This window comes from Oryzias latipes, chromosome 17, assembly GCF_002234675.1.
Source record: "Oryzias latipes chromosome 17, ASM223467v1".
NCBI lineage: Eukaryota > Metazoa > Chordata > Actinopteri > Beloniformes > Adrianichthyidae > Oryzias > Oryzias latipes.
The window spans coordinates 10,730,328-10,739,947 of NC_019875.2; the positions used below are offsets into that span (position 1 = coordinate 10,730,328).

The following is a 9,620-nucleotide window of genomic DNA, read 5'->3' on the forward strand; positions in this document are numbered from 1 at the left end:
CAAATAAAGTTTGATTTGATTTGATTGTGTTTTCATTTGGTGCCTTAATCCTCAGTTCAGTGAGTTTGTGAGTCTGTGTGAGATGGAGGTGAAACATGTGAACCTGGCTGTGGTTTCCTGCTCTCTTTCTGTCACAAACACTAACATCTGTTCATCTGCAGGTTTTTGTTCAGCCTGCAGGGATCATTTCTCACTGTGGAGATCACCCTTCTCGCAGTTGCAGTAGTAGGAGGCTGAATGATCCACTTTGACTTTATTGATCTTCAATTCAAACCCACTCTGGGTTATTTCAGCCGTGAAATCATCTTGTGGAGGATGACTAATATTTTTATCTAGTTTTAAATTGCTTTTATGAATTGAAACAATGATTTCAAAGGTTTCATTTTCTTTCTTCTGGAACCAGTATAGGTGGTTAAAGAAGTCACCATCACACTGCTGAATTCCTCCACAGCTGAAAGAGACACTTTCACCAACTCTCCTGGTCAATGTTAAATCCTCCTGAATCAGTTCTGCTGCCATGGCAACCAGTGCTGCAGAGACACAGACAGACAGGTGAAGGTCAGGATGACAGTGTTTGTTCCAGGTAGACCTGGTTGGCTCCTGATTGGCTGCAAACACTCACCTGAACACAGACAGCACAGAGCAGCAGCTGGGAGGAAAAGCATTTTGTTCAGCCGTGTTTCCTCTGCTCAACCTGAGGAGAAGTGGTGTTCTGATGCAGCTGAGGACAAAGAAGGACCTGAGAGCTGTGAGATGAGAGCAGGACCACGTTCTTTGGGACTCCTCCTCCAAGCTCCCATCAGCCCCTGCAGCTCACAGAGAAGACTGCTGCTGCAGACGGACAGCTCAGCTGAAGCTGCTGTGTGGTTTCATCTTCCTGATTTGAATCTGACAGCAGATGAAGAGAATCTGGGTCACATGATGCACAAACACTCCAACACATTCATGTTCCACAAACACACTCAGCTTGATGCTGAACTCACAAACACACACTGTTATCTGCTGTTTAACAGCTGTGGAGAAAATACACAAGTATCAATTCATGTTCTGTTTCTTGATGAATCTCTGTGATCCATGATGAACTCATGTTGATGCTGGAAGCTGCTTGCAATGTTTTCTACACTGTTTCTGTCTAGAGAAAAATATCAATGATTCTCATCTGTTAACACAGGGAAGTTCCTCAACAGCCATGTGGGGGCGCTCTCCAGCTGCTTTAAATGAAAAGTAATGGTTTCAGAGATATTTCAGTTTGTAACCCTTGTGCTATCCTAGGCACTTTAACATTGGGAGTTTGGTCATCTAGACCAGTGATTTTCAACCAGTGTGCCGTGGGAAATTGTCCTCATTACCTGATTTAACAACATTTTCCATCTCCAGGATTTCAGCTCTGTGTTCATCCAAACAGGTCCTGATAAAACACTAAGAAATTAGTTATATGAAAGATCATAAAATACTTTTTTCTTTGTGTTTATTTGATTCCATTAAAAACATTTTGATAAGAATGAGGGTACCACGATTTAGCTGCAACTAAAGCCGTTTTCTGAAAAGTACCGCCCTTTAACTGTCTCCACCAATCATTCTTGGATTCTTAATCACATGTCATCAGTTTGACCATCAGAAATTGTTAAAGTCTTCACTTCCTTGTTCTGATTCTGCTCAAAAAGTCGCTCAGTTCTAACAAAAATACCAGCTAAAGTTCGTCTTTAGCGGTGTAACTTTCCACAGAGTCCGGTGTCAGACCGTGGAACAAGTGAACAAAACCATGAAGCTCAGAGACGCGAGTCTGTCTGTGTTCGGCGGATTTTAACTACATCTCCCATGATGCATTGGGTTAAAAGTGACAGCGCGAGCGTCTCGGTGCACAACGTGTCTCTCCTCTTAACGTCTTGAAACAACAGCAAACACAAATCAAAACGTTTTTAAATCTTCTAACTTTGAAAAACAGCGGCAACTTCCAGCTTGTTCTGCCACAATTATCACAAAAATGCATGAGAGATCATGGAGGGACTGTGGATCAATACAGACTGATTTTCTCCTTTTTTTTTTGAATGCTGGTGTGCCGCGGGACCTTTGTCAAGGTTAAAGTGTGCCGTGGCTCAAAAAAAGTTGAAAAACACTGATCTAGACCCACTAGACAGTGCTCTGAACCTTTTTTCTTCAATGATTTGTGATCTTCACTGGTTTCCATGGATTACATTAAATCTTTCCACCTTTATCCACCTTTGTCATGGAAGGGAGAACACCTCAACGTCTCTGCCGATTGGTAATCATTTAATTTAATAACTTTAATTTTGGGGACCACTGGCCATTTTATGAATTTCCATAGTTGGGCACCCGATGTGACAGGTGTTTCAGTTATTTTATATTTCACTTTTCTATTAAAGTGGTACAATTTACTTTTAAAGGATTTGTTTAGACATTTATTATCACATTTCTTTCATTAAGTTTTTTTTCACCTATTACTACATTTGGTAGTTTAATTAGAACATTGGAAGATATTATTGTATTTCTTAGTAAATGTATTAAAGCAATTGGAATTGCTTTGCAGGTTTTCTGAAATTTCATGGCTGAACATTCAATATCTTATTTGCTTTTAAAGTCCCTTAAATGAAGAATTTTTCCATTCAAATCAAGAATATAACTTGCAAAAAAAATCTTGTGGTCAAACCAAAGCTGATGAAACATTGTCTTCCTGTTTATGGTAATTACTCTGTTGTTCCACAGGGTGGCGCAGTGAGGAGTAAAACTATGGCTAAGTATCAGTTTCCAGTAGAAGAGTACTTGTTTGTGAAATTCTGAAATCTTTTTAGGAAGTTTGGAATTTTCAAAGTCATATCTCAGCAAGAAAACTAATCCACCTACTTTTTTGAAGATATTTTTGGGAATATAAACCTATATTGAGTCAGGGTTAGCCATAAAGTCTTTTAACCATTTTATTCTAAAGGTTCCAACCATTGATTCAAAATCAGTCGTCTTTATACCTCCCAAATTATATTCCTTAATTAGTTGAGATTTTCTGATGTTATGGGTTTTATGTCTCCAAATAAATTTATGAATAATTGAGTTGTTTTTTTTTTTTTACATTCTTTGGGTTAATGTAAAGAGATTGACGCGAATATATTAATTTGAAAATTCCTTCTGGACAACAAGTTTCTACCAAAAATAATTAAATCTCTGATTAACCAATGATTGACGATTTCTGCATTTGGAAAAATTCTTTCCATCATGTCTTTTTCTACTCTTTCTTTTTTATTTCTGATTAATTTAATTCCTAAATATCTCACTACGTGGTTTACTGTGATTGAAAACATTTATTTTTCCAGACAAGAGTACAGGGGGAGTTGAGTTGAGTGTTCGGGTACATAGTTGAGTACATAGAATTACATTTTAAGGTGATATTTGACATCCTTGCCTTATGCCACATGTTACATTAATTTTGGGTGTTAATACTGAGTTTGTGATGTAACTGTAAATTTCTAGACGTTATATAGAAAATTTTTATAATTGAGCAAAAGAGTTTTTCCAAATCCAAAATGTTCCAGCGTTTGAAATAAAAAAAGTTATGTTCTACAGAATCAAAGGCTTTAAGTAGTCAATAAAGAAAATGAGACCTTCTGTTTCTAACATAGATTGATCCATCATATCCAGAATTAATCTAACATTATTATGTATGTTTCTACCTTTTATAAAGGCAGATTGAAAACTATCCACTGCTTTGTCTAGAACTCATTTTAATCCTGTTTGCATAAACCAATGCCAATAGTTTATAATCATTACACAGAAATGTGTTGGGCCTCCAATTATCTAATTTTGTCAATTCCTTATTTGCTTTAGGAAGTAAGGTTATCAGTCATTTTTCAATGCAATTTAAATTTCTGATATAGTTACATCATCTTCTAAACTAATTTTTATCATCGTGTTCTATCTTTTCTTTTGAATGTGTTTGTTAATTTGAGCACAAAATATGTTACAATTTTCTTTACAAAAATTCGAGCTACATATACTTGAGTTAAATGAAAAAAATTCAGATTTTATTTGCTCTTGGTCTTCAATTAACATTCCATTTTTGATTATTTTACCTATTTGTTTTTTTTTGTCTACATTTTTTAAACCATAAAAGTATGTTGTGTTTTTTTCTCCTTTAATCCACTTGGATCGTATGAAAGCACCGTTTGCTTTTTCCATATAAATCTCATCAAGTTGCCTTTGGAGCAAGTTTAACTCGACCAGATCTTCCTTTGAAGGATCAGCCTTGCTGCATTAAATGTGCATCTTTCTGACAATTTACTTTTGCTTTAGTTTTCTAGTTTTTACAACATTTTTGCCAATTTCACCTGCTATACATTTGCATTGGCTACATTACATTGGCTAAACTGAAGACAATGTTAACCAGGTCTGACCTTCAGCTGATCATCCATGCTTTTATCTCATCTTGTTTAGACTACTACAATCTCTTTATACTTATTTTAACAAAAAGTCTCTTAAACATCTCCAACTGGTCCAGAACTCTGCTGCAAGGCTTTTAACTGGAACAATAAGCGCACTCATACCACCCCTCTGCTTTTATCTCCACATTGGCTTCCTGTTAAATTTAGAATAGATTTTAAGATTTTGATTTTAGTTTTTAGAGCCTTGCACAGACAAACCTGGATCTATATTTCTGACCTTTTAACTCCCTACACGTTCTCTAAGGTCCACTGAAAAAATCTTTTGTGTTCCAAAGACTCGTTTTAAAACTAGGTGAGACGTCGCCTTTCAGGCAGTCGCTCCCCGACTTTGGAACGACCTCTCCCTGTCTCTGCGCCAGATTGACTCAGTGGAGTGTTTTAAATCTCAAGTTAAGACATTTTTTTTTTAGTAGAGCTTTTAGCTGACTTTTACTTGTGTTAACTTCTGCCTGTTTGTTTGTTTACTTCTATGCCTGTGTGTGTTTTATTGGGTCTCGCTACTGATTTTATATTGTTTTAACATTTTGAAGCACTGTCATTTCTGTCATTTCCATTCCTTTGACTTTCAAACATAGAGATCTGATCTCCTTAGTAAATATATCATTAGGTTGAAGTTTGTTAAATTTCCACGTGTTGTGAGATGAGTGTGTGGTCCTGAGGAATTTATTTTTCTATTGGCGGATGCACACAAAAAAAGGGCAGGAGACTGAGGTACTAAGATTAAAATGATTTTATTACAAAACGTTAAAACCAATTAAAAATGGACCCGTTTAAGAGACATGCACAAACAGATTCAGTATGCTGATGACCAGAAGACTTGAGGGAGGTGGAGGCTCCCAGAGAACAAAAATAAAATTTTACCCCACTAACGTGATGCAGACCGACCACACACACACACACACACACACACACACACACACCCACCCACCCACCCACCCACACACACACACACACACACACACACACACACACACACACACACACACACACACACACACACACACACACACACACACACACACACACACACACACACACACACACACACACACACACACACACACACACACACACACACTTCACTCCAAACCAGGGGGAATAGCCTCCACCTAGAACTCAGGGCTGGCACCTGAGTCCTCAGCAGATGGGAGGGGGGAAAACAAAGATGGATTACACGATAAAATGCACAATTAAAACACAGTTCTAAAGAATTGTATAAAAATGCTAAAAACAAAATTAAAGAAACTCTCGTGAGAGTAAGTCCTCCGGTAGGGTGCTGCTCAATGAACGGAGCGCGGCCGAGCTTTTATTCTCGTTGGTGGTGGAGGAGATTCAGACGTGATGCCCCGTTTAGTCCTCCGTCGCTCATGCTCAGAGGCAGCTGAGGAGCACCCGGGCCCGGCAGAACCCTGGTCAGGAGCCCGCAGGGATTCTGGTCACGAGCGGTGACAGTTCCTTAAAATATTTTTTAAATTCACTTCATAAAAAGCAGCTGCTGTTCAGCAGGTGGGAGCATCAGAAAGTCCCTGGCGCAGACAGACTGTTCGTCACCTGGGAGGCGCGCTCAATTGCAGAGGCTGTATTTGGCTCAAAATCTGTGCCTGCAGGTCTCATCCGGAGCTGTGAGGCAAACCGGAGGTGTGCATACACGTGAACACATTTTTTGCATAATACCAGTTCATTGTGAGGGTTTCAACTCCCAAAATCAGAGAACTGAGTCCATGAAGGTATATCATTTCACAGGTAAGTATTATAATTTTTTTCTTTTAATGCTGCAGGGGCATCATTAATAAAACACACGGACGAGCCCCCATAACACACACACAATGAGGAACTTTTAAAGATTTTATTGAACTTGGAGAAGGGGAGGTAGGGACTCAGGTTGGGCCAAAGGAATGAAATTAATAGAACAAAACCCAGCCTGGCTATCAAAGCGCTAGAACTAAAACAGGAAAACAAAAGACTCACTGCCTTATCTATAAAGTGGTGATAAAACATACAAGGGGTGGCACCAACCAACTTACCTAGTGTGTCTAACAGAAAGCAAGCTGCATGAGGTGTACAGGGTACCCTGTCTTACCTGTCCACAAACCTCCAACACAACAAGCTCAAAACATTCATCTGGTTGTGATCCAGAAAGAGCTCCTCTCCAGTGGCTCACAGGAGCTTATATGAAGCCCAGGTGGCTGGCTTTGGGGCCTGATTGTGCAGCTCGTCAGGTCTCCACCAGGTGTTTTCACTCAGCTCTTTAAACACATGCAGAGGAAGGAAACAAAAGAATGACACATGAAAAACCCCTGCATGTAACAACATGCATGATGCTGCAGGGCTGTTATCAACATGCTGCATGATGTACGGATAAATGTAAATGTAAAAATGTACATTTTATTTTGCTAAACCTGTATATAACATACTAGGCTATTATAGTAATATAGATTTATACATTTCTGACTCAGTGACTGAACTTTTCTTGCAAGTTTCCAATGGATTCAGACTTAAGGAAAAAGTGGGCCTTAGCAATAAAAAGATCTAACCCAGATGGATCACTGTGGTACCAACTAGCAATACAGTCTGGATATGTTCAAAACATTTGTGGAAACAGGGGGGTATTCCAGAAAGCAGGTTATGCTAGCTCTCCCGATAAGTTTGAGGCTAAGGAAGTTGATAACCTCAGTTTTCGGTTCCAGAAATGGAGGTATGTTTCAGGGTAGGTCAAGTTGCCATGGCAACTCATGCTCTGAACATAACCTGGTTGGGGGCAGGTTTAGTTGAAGGTTAGTTTGTTTACAGAGAGGTGAAGCAGCATGGCGTGTCCATTTGAAGATGATTTAGTTAATGAAGAAGCTCAGATAATACTTTTTTCACCGTGAGAGGATGATAAGATCACATATGGATGTTGGAAAATTAAACTTTTTTACTTTTATCTAACATAGTTATTTGCTTCAGTTAAGATAAATCATTTGTTTGTTAAGTCAGTTTAAAAATAACACGCAGTTTTCAGACAGTTATTTAACTTTCATTCAAATTAATTCAATTAAGTAGGTGTAACGTTGGTCCTGCTGTTAGATCGGCACCGCAAAGGATTGTGGGATAGCATTTCCTTTGCCTGTCTGGACGGATTTTGGTTTAAGTGTGGGTTTTTGACCAAATGTGTTTAGTTGTTTAGCTGTTTTACTGTGTTTTGCCATGTTTCGCTGAGTTATTTTGCCCTACTGAGCATATGTCTCTGCACCATGAGTGAGAGTGAAGGAGAGGATGATTATTTTATATAGCACCCCCACAGACATCTATATAATGACAATGGTGGAAAATTCTTTAATGAATTTGTGTGCTACGTGCATTTTTTCCCCGTCCTTTTTATTGTTATTAAAATTAGCATATCTGCCGGCTCATACTTAGACATATAAGAGATCAAGAAATATAATTAATTAAGATGGAAAAAATATAAATTGAATTGGAGTAATATGACATTTAGTTAGAGAAATACATAAATTTGAGTTGTATAAACAATTATTGAGTTTTATAGACGTAAGAAATTAGGTTGATTAAATGTTACTCAATTATTTATTGCCAATAGAAGTAATTCATTAAGGTGGCAAAATTGGATAAGTTATATATATATATATATTTATATGCGTCACAAGGAAAATGGAAATAAGAACAGAAACTTGTGCGTTTACTTTGTCTGTTCTTACTACAAGCAGAAACTCTTTCTTTTGATGATGCAGCCATATTACCTTTTTGATGGACGTATAGTTTTCATAAGCCATCATTAAAACCTCAGACTCCGTCTCACCGAAGTATAGCGCTTTCTTTTTTTCTACGCGTTTCCATGGTGACTCCAGAAATCGGCGATCCATTGAGAATGTCTTTATGTACTTGACATACACGTGCATTAACCCAGGGTTACAAAGTCGAGCGTAATTACGCCAACTCATATCCGGTCTTTTGGAACCGACATACCCCGGGTAAGCAAGTTCAGGCGGATTTCAGCCAGAGTTCAGGCTTAAAGTCAGGCTAGTTTAAACATGCTTTCTGGAATACCCCCCAGATTTTGATAAGACTGGCCAGACTGTTTGCTTGAAACCCAACACCATAACATCTGTGTTACACAAATTGATCACTCACATGAATCAGTATAAATCTATTGTTTTTCTTTGCTGTTTTTGTTTTTTTAGGGTAAATCTATTGTTCACTTTTGGACTTCTTTTGAATATTTATTTTTATTATTATTAATAATAGACTTATTTTTTTTATTTATTTATTGACTTATTATTTCTTTATTGTTATTATTTATTGTTTGTATTGACTTACTATTGATTTACTATTATTATTATTATTATCATTATTATTATTGACTTATTGTTGGGTTTTTCTAAATAATTTAAAGAGGTCAAAGAGGTCTAAAACTTCCAAATGTTTAAAAATTATTTTTAAAAATTATTTGTAATAATTTTTTTACAAGAAGTCCTGCAACAATGCATTTTATGCTTGAGCTTTTAAGGCTGACTGTTTCTCTTCTTTAACAACAACAAATGATGGATATATATATATATATATATATATATATATATATATATATACATACATAAATATATATATATCTATATATATGTATAAATATATATAAATGTAAAAATATATATAGTATATAAAAGCTACTTGGACACCACTAAAATCAATAGAAATCATTGTCATGTGGGCGTCGTTGACCTCACCAAGATGGTGTCACGCTCTGCCACCGCCAGCCAGGCTTCTAAAGCGGGCGTGTCTCCTCTAGTGATATAACTCATTGGCTGCCCTTGAACAAGTGAAGGCTTCTTGGCCTTTTATAGCGCCCCATGAGGCCACTGCTTGTAATTATCCTCCCCACTGCACCTGAGCCAATTAATCCTGCCACCGGTGTGTATTATTGCACAGTTTTAGGGAAAGGCCAATTAAACAATGGTCAGTAAGTGGAGACGGTTCTATTTCACAGTTTTCCACATCTGCAGATACTGGTTGAGAAACAAGACATTAATCCATTCTTGATCGCTGGTTATTGTTTGAGGCACTAATCTATGTATAGTTTAGAGACGTGGGATTTTTTAATCTCCAGTAATCAAACAAGTTTGAAGCAATGTTAAAGTCTCCTCAAATATTTATTTTATCTGTTGCATGACAAATTTTCCA

General features: G+C 37.4%; 1 long non-coding RNA gene across 1 annotated transcript; it reads right to left on the minus strand.

Annotated features, from left to right (window-relative positions):
* Nucleotides 1-426: 426 nt before the first annotated feature.
* Nucleotides 427-1,101, minus strand: LOC111949127. The gene is made up of 2 exons (XR_002875175.1): nt 623-1,101; nt 427-530 (listed from the first exon to the last, which is right to left on the minus strand). It is a non-coding gene; the product is annotated as an uncharacterized LOC111949127 (long non-coding RNA).
* Between the last annotated feature and the right edge of the window lie 8,519 nt (nt 1,102-9,620).